This window comes from Ovis canadensis, chromosome 12 (genome assembly GCF_042477335.2).
Source record: "Ovis canadensis isolate MfBH-ARS-UI-01 breed Bighorn chromosome 12, ARS-UI_OviCan_v2, whole genome shotgun sequence".
Lineage (NCBI taxonomy): Eukaryota > Metazoa > Chordata > Mammalia > Artiodactyla > Bovidae > Ovis > Ovis canadensis.
In genome coordinates, this window is record NC_091256.1 from 47,931,181 (window position 1) to 47,943,498 (window position 12,318).

The window sequence follows — 12,318 nt, forward strand, 5'->3', positions numbered from 1 at the left end:
ATATTCAGGTGATTCTGATATAAATGCCCCAGTTCTACCATGCTTTGTGATATGTTGGTCCAGGGTCACCTAATTTGGGAAAGAATAGAAGACCCTGTGGCTGGTGCTCAGCTCTCAGTAGAATTTTGACCCAAATGTCAGTATGGTTACTAACACACTCTCTACTGGAAGACTAGAGGCATCATTGGTAACAGTGCTGGGCAAATACAGAAAATGAGTAGGATGAGTCACTGTTTTGATTTCTCATACATGGAAAGTAATTTTTTAAATTTTTAATTGGAAGATAATTGTGTGATAATGTTGTGTTGGTTTTTGCCACACAACAGCATTAATCAGCCAGAAGTATACATATGTCCCCTCTCTCTTGAACTTCCCTCCTACCCCTCACCCCCATCCCACCCCTCTAGATTGTCACAGAGTATGGGGTTGAGCTCTCTGTGTCATACAGCAACTTTCCACTAGCTATCTATTTTACATATGGTAATATTTATGTCTCAACACTACTCTCTCAATTCATGCCACCCTCTCTTTCCCCTGCTGTGTCTACAAGTCTATTCTCTATGTCTGCTTCTCTATTCCTGCCCTACAAATAAACTACTTAGGAGTAAACCTACCTAAGGAGACAAAAACAAACAAACAAACAAACAAACCTGTATACAGAAAACTATAAGACACTCATGAAACAAATCAAAGACGACACAAACAGATGGAGAGATACATCATGTTCTTGGGTTGGAAGAATCAATATTGTGAAAATGACTATGCTACTCAAAGGTATATACAGATTCAGTGCAATCCCTATCAAATTACCAATGGCGTTTTTCACAGAACTTGAACAAAATATTTCACAATTTGCATGGAAACACAAAAGACCCCAAATAGCCAAAGCAACATTGAGAAAGAAAAAAGGAGCTGGAGGAATCAACCCTGCTGACTTCAAACTATACTACAAAGCTACAGTCATCAAGACAGTGTGTTACTGGCACCAAAACAGAAATATTGACCAATGGAACAAGATACAAAACTGAGAGATAAACCCATGCAAATATGGGCTCTTTATCTTTGACAAAGGAGGCAAGAGTACACAATGGAGAATAGACAGTCTCTTCAGTAAGTGGTGCTGGGAAAACTGGACAGCTATGTGTAAAAGAATGAAATTAGAACATTTCTTAACACCATACAAAAAAAATAAAATCAAAATGGAATAAAGACCTAAATGTAAGGCCAGAAACTATAAAACTCTTAGAGGAAAACATAGGCAGAACATTCTGACATAAACCGCAGCAAGATCTATGACCCATCTCCCAGAGTAATGGAAATGAAAATAAACAAATGTGACCTAATTAAAGTTAAAAGCTTTTGCACAGCAAAGGAAACCATAAACAAGATGAAAAAACAACCTGCAGAATGGAAGAAAATATTTGCAAGTGAAGAAACTGACAAAGGATTAATCTCCAGAATATATAAGCAGCTCATGCAGTTCAATATTAGGAAAACAAACTGCCCCATCAAAAAATGGGCAGAAGACCTAAACAGACATTTTTCCAAAGAAGTCTATGGTTTTTAACCAAAGAAAGCAAGTTGCTTTAAAGAAATACCGTAAGTATGTATATGTTTATTCTCCCTTCTCCTCTGATTTAAGGACTCCGTATTCCCCTAATTTCCCTTTCTAAACTTCTGACATGATTCCGAGATTTCAGGTCTAATGTGTTTCCTTGCTTCCTGCTTGGCAGCACCTTATCTGTTTATTGTTCAGTCGCTTAGTCATGTCCGAATCTTTGCAGCTCCACGAACTGCGGCACACCACGTCCTTCACTATCTCCTGGAGTTTCCTCAAACTCATGTCTGTTAAGTCTCTGATCCCATCCAACCATCTCATCCTCTGTCATCCCCTTCTCCTGCCCTCAACCTGTCCCAGCAACAGGGACTTTTCCAGTGAGTCAGTTCTTTGCATCAGGTGGCCAGAGTATGAGAGTTTCAACTTCAGCATTAGTCCTACCAATTTAGGGTTGATTTCCTTTAGGATTGACTGGTTTGATCTTCTTGCAGTCCAAGGGACTCTCAAGAGTCTTCTCCAGCACCACAATTCAAAAGCATCAGTTCTTGGCTCTCAGCCTTCATTGTGGTCCAACTGTCACATACATGCCATTGAAAAAACCATAGCTTTAAATATGTGAACCTTTGTCTCCAAAGTGATGTCTCATACACTATCTAGGTTTGTCATAGCTTTCCTTCCAAGGAACAAGCGTCTCTTAATTTCATGGCTGCAGTCACCATCGACAGGGATTTGGGAGCCCAGATAAATAAAATTGGTCAGTGTTTCCCTTTCTGTTTTCCATGGAGTTATGGGACCGGATGCCATGAACTTAGTTTTGAATGTTGAGTTTTAAGCCAGCTTTTTCACTCTCCTCTTTCACCCTCATCAAGAGGTTCTTAAGTTCCTCTTCTTGTTCTTCCATTAGAGTGGTATCATCTGCATATCTGAGGTTGTTTATAGTTCTCCCAGCAATCCTGAAGCTCCATTTTCTGTTTTGGAATCTAAGAAATAACTAGCGGGAATATCTTCAAAATGAGCCAAGCCCAGTGAGTTCCCAAAGCAGAAGAAATAAGGGCAGATGGGCTGATAGACTGACGGAATCCTTCCTGAATGTAGCCAGGCTGTTTGCCATCTGTCATTAACAAAGAAGGGAAAATCCTCCTGGATTTTAGAAAACTTCACTTGTTTTCCTTGGCCATTGTGCTGCTTGTTTTGTAATCAGAAATTTCCTAAATGATTATTATTAGCTTTGCTCTCAGAGCCCTACATCAGGAGGAAAACCTGGCCTGGTCACTTTTGGAATAAAAAGATCTACTCTGTTTCCCTTGTATATTGTAATTTTTGAGCATATGAATGTACTATCAAAAAAAAATCTGCTATTTTACACCAACACTGTGACTTGGAGCAAGCTTCTTGTCCTAGTTAAGTCTCAGATCTCTCATCTAGAATTAAAGGTGTTTGACCCCAGTCCCTGCCAGCTGTAATATATTATGATATAACGTAAATACAGGAAGAAACTCTACATCCAAGTGTTCATCACTTTTCCTTGCTGTGATGTTTATAGCTGATGATTAATAATGATATCATGTACTATTGGCATACATATGTGCCTAATGTGTGCCAAGCACTTTACCTGCATTACTTGAGGCAAATTTCACAAAATGAAAAGTAGATATTATTAATTCCATTTGCAGAGGATGAAACACAGATCTCAAAAAGTTAAGTAACTGGCCTATGTTTTTTGAGCTGATATGTGGTCAAGCAGGGAATCAAATCCATGTCTTTGTTATTCTAAAGCCCATCTTTGTGTTGATTCCATGCCTGCTCAGATTAAAACCTCAGAAGGAAAATATACTATAGTTTTTCCATTAAAAAAATGTTATAGCAACTTCCTTGGCTTCCTGTACCTCCAATCAGCCCTGTAAGTTCAGTGTCTTAGATTGAGTTCCTTCTGAAGCAGACCAGGCCACAAGCGTGTAGGTGTAAGTCAATTATTTGCAAGGTGATCCTGGGACGCACTAGTAGGGGAGTGAGAAAGTGAGACAAGCAAAGGAAGGAATCTAGTAAAGGGTGTGCTAATCAGCAGGTAACCACTGTGGAAACCAGGATCCAGCCCCACTAGAGTACTGGGAGATACCTCAGAGTATTCTCAAGGAAAGGCAAGGGAGTTGGGGGATGTACCTATTAATTCCAGTCATCATTGGCTAGAGGCTGATCCTAGTGGGAGGGAGGCCATGGTTAATTCTCCTGCTCTTCCAAGTGGATTCCTGAGGCCAGAGAGAGCCCTCCACAAAGAGATGCAGCTGCTTGTGGTTTGAAATGACATGATTTGACCTGGGTTTTTAAAGGATGGTCTATAAACTGTATTGGGACATAATAGGCATGTTAGTTTTCTATCACTGCTTTAACAGAATACTACAAATCTAGTGGGTAAAAACAACCCCAACTGATTATTTCATTGTTTCTGTAGGGCAAAATTATGGGATGCTCTGCTCTGGGTTTCACATCGCCAAAGTCATGAAGTCAGTCAGCTGGGCTCTTCTTGGGGTAGTCTGGGGAAAATATACTTCCAAGATCATCCAACTTGCTGGTAGAATCTAGTTCCTTGTGGTTGTCAGACTGGGATCTCCGTTTTCTTGCTGGCTGTCAGGAGTCATTTTCAGCTACTAGTGGCAATTTGCATTCCTTGGTTTATGGCTCTCTTCACTGTCCAAAATAGCAATTTGTCCTCCTCTCTTCAAATCTCTCCGACCTCCCCTTCTGCTTCATCACTTATTGGCCTACAACTTCTGCCACATTTCTCTGCGTTACTCTTCTGCCACCACTTTACTGCTAAGGGTTCATGTTATTACATTGGGCTCACTCAAATTATCCAGGATAATCTTCCTATTTTAAGGTCAATACATTAATAACTGAATTCCATCTGCAAAATCCCTTCCCGACAGTACCTAGATTTGATTGGGTAATCAAAATATTTGATTAGATAATCAAAGAGGAGAAGGGAATTTGTTGGGATGGAGGAGGACATCTTTATCATTTTGCCTACCAGAATAGGGACTTGGTCACAGGGATGCAGTATAGGAACTAGGTAAATGGCTAGCCTAAATTAGTGCTGCTGTGCTAAGGCCAATTCTGTTGTGATGTTTTCTCTTCTATAGTCAGTCCCCTATATACAAATAAGTTCCATTCTGAGAGCATGTTCATTAAGTCCAATTTGTTTGAAAGTCAACAAAGTTAGCCAAAGTACCCAACTAACACAGGTGCCTATATATTACTGTATTGTAGCATGTTTATAATACTTTTCACACAACTAATACATTAAAAATAAACACTAAAAATAAAGAAAACCTTTTAAATCTTATTTTAACTTTGAAAAGTACAGTAGTACCAGCTACGTTACCACTGCTTTTATGCTTGCTTCTGGACTTACTGAGCTTGAAATAATAAAGAATCTGTACTACTGTACTTATACATTACTGTTCAGTAAAGGACACAAATGTGCAACCACTTATAGAGAATGCACATGTTAGGTAAAAGACCAGGAACACCAAAAGAGTGTCCAACAGGCTTTTTAATGGCGAAGGGCTCCCGCGCGGGGTTCCCGGACCCGAACGAGGCAGGTCGAGGAAGTCTGCACCCTGACCGTGTTGGGGGTGGTTTTTGTACGTTCGTTGTGAGGGATGGTCAGGCTAGATGGATGGGGGTTTGGATAGGTCACCAGGCCGAGGCGTCGCTGGCTGACAGGTCCTTCTACGTGGCTGGGGTGGGGCGGCTTTAGCTGGCGAAGTGTGCTGTCATTGGTCCCTGGGATCTGGGAGGCTCCTTCCGTTAGAGACCTCCCTGGCTGGCGGGGGAGAGAAAGGGGCAGCCCATCATGGCCCCCGGGTCCGACCTTACAGCACATACTTGACAGTGTACACCATACATATGAACTAACTTACATGATTGGTCATGAGAATACACTTTGAATCTTTGAAAGTTCTCATGGAGGGGAATTACTGTACTTAGAACTGGGACTAATTCCCTGAATCCAAGAATGTTCCAGACCTTTAAGTGGGGATTAAATATAAATAGAGATTTATAGCCTGTAGAATCCAGGACTGGCTCACTTCAGACCAAACAACTAAAAGGAAGGGAGCACAGCCCCATCCATCAGCAGACAATTGGACTAAAGGTTTACTGAGCATAGCCCTTCCCACCAGACCAAGACCCAGTTTTTCCCATAGCCAATCTCTCCCATCAGGAAGCTTGCACAAGCCTCTTATCCTCATCCATCCGAGGGCAGACAGAAGACACAAGAACTACAGTCCCACAGCCTCCAGAACAAAAACCACAACCACAGAAAGCCAACCAATATGATCATATGGATCACAGCCCTGTCGTGGCGAAGGTGCTTACATAACTCAGTGAAGCTATGAGACGTGTGGTGCAGAGCCAGTGAAGACAGATGGGTCACGGTGGAGAGTTCTGACAAAAAGTGGTCCACTGGAGAAGGGAATGACAAACTACTCCAGTATTCTTACCTTGAGAACCCCATAAACAGTGTGAAAAGGCAAAAAGATATGACATGGGAAGATTAGTCCCGAGGTCTGTAGATATCCAATATGCTACTTGGAAACAGCAGAGAAATAGCTCCAGAAAGAATAAAGAGGTTGGGCCCAAATGGAAATGCCACTTATTTGTGGCTGTGTCTGGTGGTGAAGGTAAAGTCCAATGCTATAAAGAACAATACTGCATAGGAACCTGGAATGTTAGGTCCATGAATCAAGGTAAATTGGACATGGTCAAGCAGGAGATGGCAAGAGTGAATATCTACATTTTAGGTATCAGGGAGCTAAAACGGATGGGAATGGGCAAAATTAATTTAATTCAGATGTCTATTATATCTACTACTGTGGGCAAGAATCCCTTAAGAGAGATGGAGTAGCCCTCATAGTCAACAAGAGTCCAAAATGCAGTAATTGGGTGCAATCTCAAAAATGACAGAATGATCTCAGTTTGATTCCAAGGCAAACCATTCAGTGTCACAGTAATCGAAGTCTATGCCCCCAACCACTAATGCCAAAGAAGCTGAGGTTGAATAGTTGTATGAAGGCATACAAGACCTTCTAGAACTAACACCAAAAAGTGATGTCCTTTTCATCATAGGGAATTAGAATGCAAATATAGGAAGTCAGGAGATACCTGTAGTATCAGGCAAGTTTGGCCTTGGAGTACAAAATGAAGCAAGGCAAAGGCTAACAGAGTTTTGCCAAGAGAATGCACTGGTCATAGCAAACCCCCTCTTCCAACAACATAAGAGACCACTCTACACATGGACATCACCGGACGGTCAATACCGAAATCAGCTTGTGGAGGTGAAACAATCAACAGTTACTTATTGAATGAATAAATGAAGTCACTTGAAACATGTAAAACATTTGTTAATGTGTCCTACTCATGAGTTTTAGAAAAGTTGGCATCCTAATAAAAGTGCATGCGCTATTCTTTCCACTTTAATTTTTTGTGATTGTAAAAACAGAAAAGCATCTGGGAAAAGCTGTCAGCCTCAGTGTCTCCTAAAAACAAATTGAGTGCTTGAGTGAGAGGGTGGCTGAGCCTCACCCACATGCCTCACCATGCTGAGAGCCCTGTGGGTAGTCAGATCACATGAGATCAGAGAGCACCCCTCCAGGGGCACAGTTCCGCACTGAAAATAATTAGGCTCAAATATTAGATGCATGGGGCTTCCCTGGTAGCTCAGCTCCTAAAGAATCTGCCTGCAATGTAGGAGACCCCGCTTCAATTCATGGGTCGGGAAGTTCCCCTGGAGAAGGGATAGGCTACCCACTCCAATATTCTTGGGCTTCTCTGGTAAAGAATCTGCCTGCAATGTGGGAGACCTGGGTTCGATCCCTGGGTTGGGAAGATCCCCTAGAAGAGGGAATGGAAACCCACTCCAGTATTCTTGCCTGGAGAATCCTCATGGACAGAGGAGCCTGGCAGGCTACAGTTCAAGGAATCACAAAGAGACTCGAATGTATGGACTAAGCGCAGCACAGCACAGCATTAGGTACATAGCTAAAATGTTTTTTTTTTTTTTAATATTTAAAGGCATAAAGAAGATTGTTCAATAAAGAATGACTCTGATTTATAGCATCTGCAAACCCTCTTTAATACTTTATTTATCTTTTGCCACAACTTTGGGCTTATGGGGATCTTAGTTCCTTGACCAGGAATTGAACACAGTTCCTTGGCAGTAAGAATGGGCAGTCTTAACCACTGGACCACTAGGTAATTCCCTGAAACCATCTTTGAAATATCTTAATACAACTAATTATTAATCTAATTTACCCAACTAATTATTGGAGGACTAGCACAAAAGTTGGAAACCATTTTTTTTTTTTTTTTTAAGGAAACCAATCTTTGGACATCTAGAAAAAAGAGTCCTGATCTGGAAACCCCACCTGAATCAACCATCCTGGTATTACCTCTGTGTGTCTTGTCTACACACAATAGTCATCTATGTAAAACATAGGAGTCAGGGTAATCAACCACATTCCTTTCATCTAAATGGCCAGTGTTACAGGTTGAAAGGAGAAGGAAATGGCAACCCACTCCAGTGTTCTTGCCTGGAGGATCCCAGGGATAGGGGAGCCTGGTGGGCTGCCGTCTATGGGGTCACACAGAGTCAGACACGACTGAAGCGACTTAGCAGCAGCAGCAGCAGCATATGTTGAAAAGTTAGTGCTTATGTGGGGCGGAGCATCCATGGTTATGAAATGATAAACCTGACAATGAGGAGTTTGCATGCATTGTTCAGGAAAGAAACTGTGAAAGAAGATTTAGGATTGACTTTCAAAATGGAATTTCCTTGCTCTCTGGGTGTTGGCTTCCTTGGCCTTTGATGGTTAGAAGTTCCTTTTGTTGTTCAACAATGTTGATTTTGGAGAGAAAACAGCATTCAAAAACCCAGAGGTCGTTTTCTAGAGACTGTTACAGGAATACAGATGGCAGTTTCATGAAGCCAGCAAGGCTTCATCTCAGCTTCCAAAAGATAGGAAGAGAGGAAGAGATGAACAATACATTTTTAAGAAGTTCAGCTTTATTTCCTAAGAAGATGTCTCCAGTCAGTCTGGCTAAAGGTAATTGGCATGGGAGCATCTTTATGATTCTAAAAAGTAGAATGTTTTCCTTAATTAAGAAAGTCTTATCTGACTTGGGGAAAATGAAACACTTTCTCAGATATGAGTGGACCATAATCCCCACTAAAAAAACCCAAATAAGGGCAGTTGTCTGGAGTATCAGAAATGAGTCATATTCAGAAAATTGAAACGAAAGTATATATATATATATTTTTGCATTTTCTTTGTCTAACAGATAATTTTTTGTTTATAAAATATAATTTTATCTTTGCTACTCTGCTGTCATATAAGGCATAACATTTTCACAAAACTCTTTTGGACCTACAGTCAATGATTAGCAACACACAATAGTGGTCCAACTCTCTAAACAATAATCACATGCACAAATCTGCATGGAAAAGTACTAAAGTTTTAGACTCGGACTTGTGTATGTTAGCTTATTTCCCCTTTCTAGTGTATTAAGAAATGACATGCACTTCAATTTGCCAAAAGCAATGCTTGTATTTTGACATCAACAGGTTACTTCTACTACATGGTGAAGTGAATACCAGTACTCCAAAAGCAGCAGGTGTAAGTGAAGTGAATTTTTATTGGGAAGAGAAGTTGTCAACTTAAATAGCAGCAAATGAAGAGCGTATCAGGAAATTCTCTGTTTTCATAGATACACCATACTTCCATCATATATGACACAGGAGGCATTTCAGTTTGTGATTCCCCAGCCTAGAAATGTCGAATGATTTTCCATTCAATCTGATACTTTTGGATTCCTACCAGTAAGGAATATATTAACAGTATGGAAAGTTGCTTACTGAAAGGAAACCCTTGAAGAAAAGTAAGAGATGAAATATAGAAATTAAGAAGCTATGGGGACTTACCTGGTGGTCCAGTGGCTAAGACTTCATGTTCCCAGTGCAGAGGGTCTGGGTTCGATCCCTGGTCAGGTAACTAGATACTACATGCTGCAGTTAAGACCCGGGTGCAATCAAACAAATAATTAAATATTTTTTTTTAAAAAAAGAAGTCACGTAGAACACTCTTGACATTATAATTAATTGCATTTTCACATGTTCACAGTAATGCAAAACACAGTCATTAACAGAACCGGCTCGGATTACTTTAATACCAGACACGTTTAGTCCTCTACATTAGCACTTGGAAGTAATGTTTATATGAAATAAGGCTATTAATACTTTCCTACAGCAATAGCTGCCAAGGAAGGTCAAGACAAACACAAATCAAGTTTTCCCAAAGCTGCAACATGATACTATATGGCTTTACAGATGATGAACCTGAAGTTCAGAGAGATTTAATATCTAGGTCAAGGTCACAGCCAGTCTGTGTCAACACCAGAACTGTTTGTTTTGCTGATTTGCTTTATGGGCAGTATTTCTATTTATTTTCCTTCACTCAATCCAGAATCTATTTCTCAAGGAAAGGGTTTCATGACACCAGACCAGAAATTTCCCACCTGCCCAGGCTGATAGACTCTAATTTAGGATTGAGGCTTTGCTAAGAATTGTTTCAGGGAATTCCCTGATAGCTCAGTGGGGAGAGAATCCACCTGCAATGGAGGAGACCCTGGTTTGATCCCTGGATCTGGAAGGTCCACTGGAGAAGGGATAGGCTACCCACTCCAGTATTCTGTCCTGGAGAATTCCATAGACTGTATGGGGTCGCAAAGAGCCAGACACAACTGAGTGACTTTCACTTCACTTTCAAGAATTGTTTATTCCTGTTCTAAAGATGAAGTAAATTCTTAGTTGCCACCTGACTATCTCTGAATAGCTAAGTCTAAAATTAGCATTTCTATGCAAATCAAAACTACAAAGAGATATCACCTCACACCGGTCAGAATGGCCATGATCAAAGTCTACAAACAATAAATGCTGGAGACGGTGTGGAGAAAAGGGAACCCTTTTGCACTATTGGTGGGAATGTAAATTGATACAGCCACTGTGGAAGATGGTATGGAGATTCCTTAAAAAACTAGGAATAAAACCACCATATGACCCAGAAATCTCACCCCTAGGCAAATACCCTGAGGAAACCAAAATGGGAAAAGACACACGTACAACAGTACTCATTGCAGCACTATTTACAACAGCGCTGGAAGCAACCTAGATGTCCATCGACAGAGGAACGGATGAAGAAGTTGCAGTATATACACACATTACTCAACCATAAAGAGGGACACATGGAGTCGGTGCTAATGAGGTGGATGAACGTACGGCCTATTATACAGAGTGAAGTAAGTCAGAAAGAGAAAGATAAATATCTATTACTAATGCATATATGGAATCTAGAAAGATGGTACCAATAATTCATTTGCAAAGCAGCAATGGAGAAACAGACATAGAGAACAGACTTATGTACACAGGGAGGGAGCAGAGGATGAGATGTATGGAGACAGTACCATGGAAATTTACACTACCATGTTTAAAATATATAGCCAATGGGAATTTGCTGTATGTCTCAGGGAACTCAAACAAGGACTCTGTATCAACCTAGAGGGGTGGGATGGAGAGGGAGGTGGGAGAAAGGTTCAAGAAGGAGGGGACATATGTACACCTATGGGGCTGAATCATGCTGATGTTTGATAGAAAATAACAAAATTCTGTAAAGCAATTACCCTTCAGTTGAAAAATAAATACATTTTTAAAAATAAAAATAAATAAAATTAGCATTTCTAATAGTATTTTACATGGTAGTATTTATTGAGTGATTATGCCAAGTGCTTGATTCATGCTATGTCATCTATTAAAAAATTTTTTAAGTATGTATTCATGTATTTGGCTGCACCAGGTCTTAGTTGCAGCATGTGGGATCTAGTTCCCTGACCGGAGATGGAACCTTATCCCCCTGCATTGGGGGTGCAGTCTAAGCTACTGGACCACCAGGGAAGTCCCTATGCCATCTATTTTTACTTAAAAACCACAGAATTACAATATAGAAAGAATTCCCATTTTACAAATAGCATAGCCCACACACTACAGATAGAGAGCAGCTGCAGCTCACCATAACTTAGACAAAGCCCACGTGCAGCAGTGAAGACCCAGTGCAGCCAAAAATAAATAAATATGTAATTTTTAAAATTTATAATACCTTAAGACTGTCACCATTCAATTATTTCTCAAAAAAAAAAAGAAAAAGAAAAAGAAAGAAAGAAAATAGTCCTGTTGCTAAAAGTAAGGAAAACACTTTATGCAAGAATAAAGTTCTGCTAGCCTCCTACCTATATAAGCAGAAATGTAAGCTGTTCTCCTATCATCTTTTATGGCTGCCTTACAATCTTTGATGCTGTCTTGGACATTCATTTTATCTTTTGCACATAATCATGTTAAAGTTCAAGGTAGGAATAAATTACACCAATATCTGTTTTGCCGAGTGATTAATCCTAAAAGAAATTTGGCTTTGCTTTTGTGAAGTTCAGCATGATATGGTGTAAATTTTTCATAGTTCACCATTTCTAGGAGTGGTTTGGCTTCTTTAGATGTTCTAAGATTATGAAGCAGAACCTTCTTGTCCTAGAACAGACTGGTTACAAATAAGCAACTTTTCTGTTAATGCTGTAAATGTAAAAACTCCAAAGCAGATAGGGTATATTCCTAGTCTGCGCTGTTTCTGGAGACTTGACAGAACCAAAAAAGGTCCTGACAA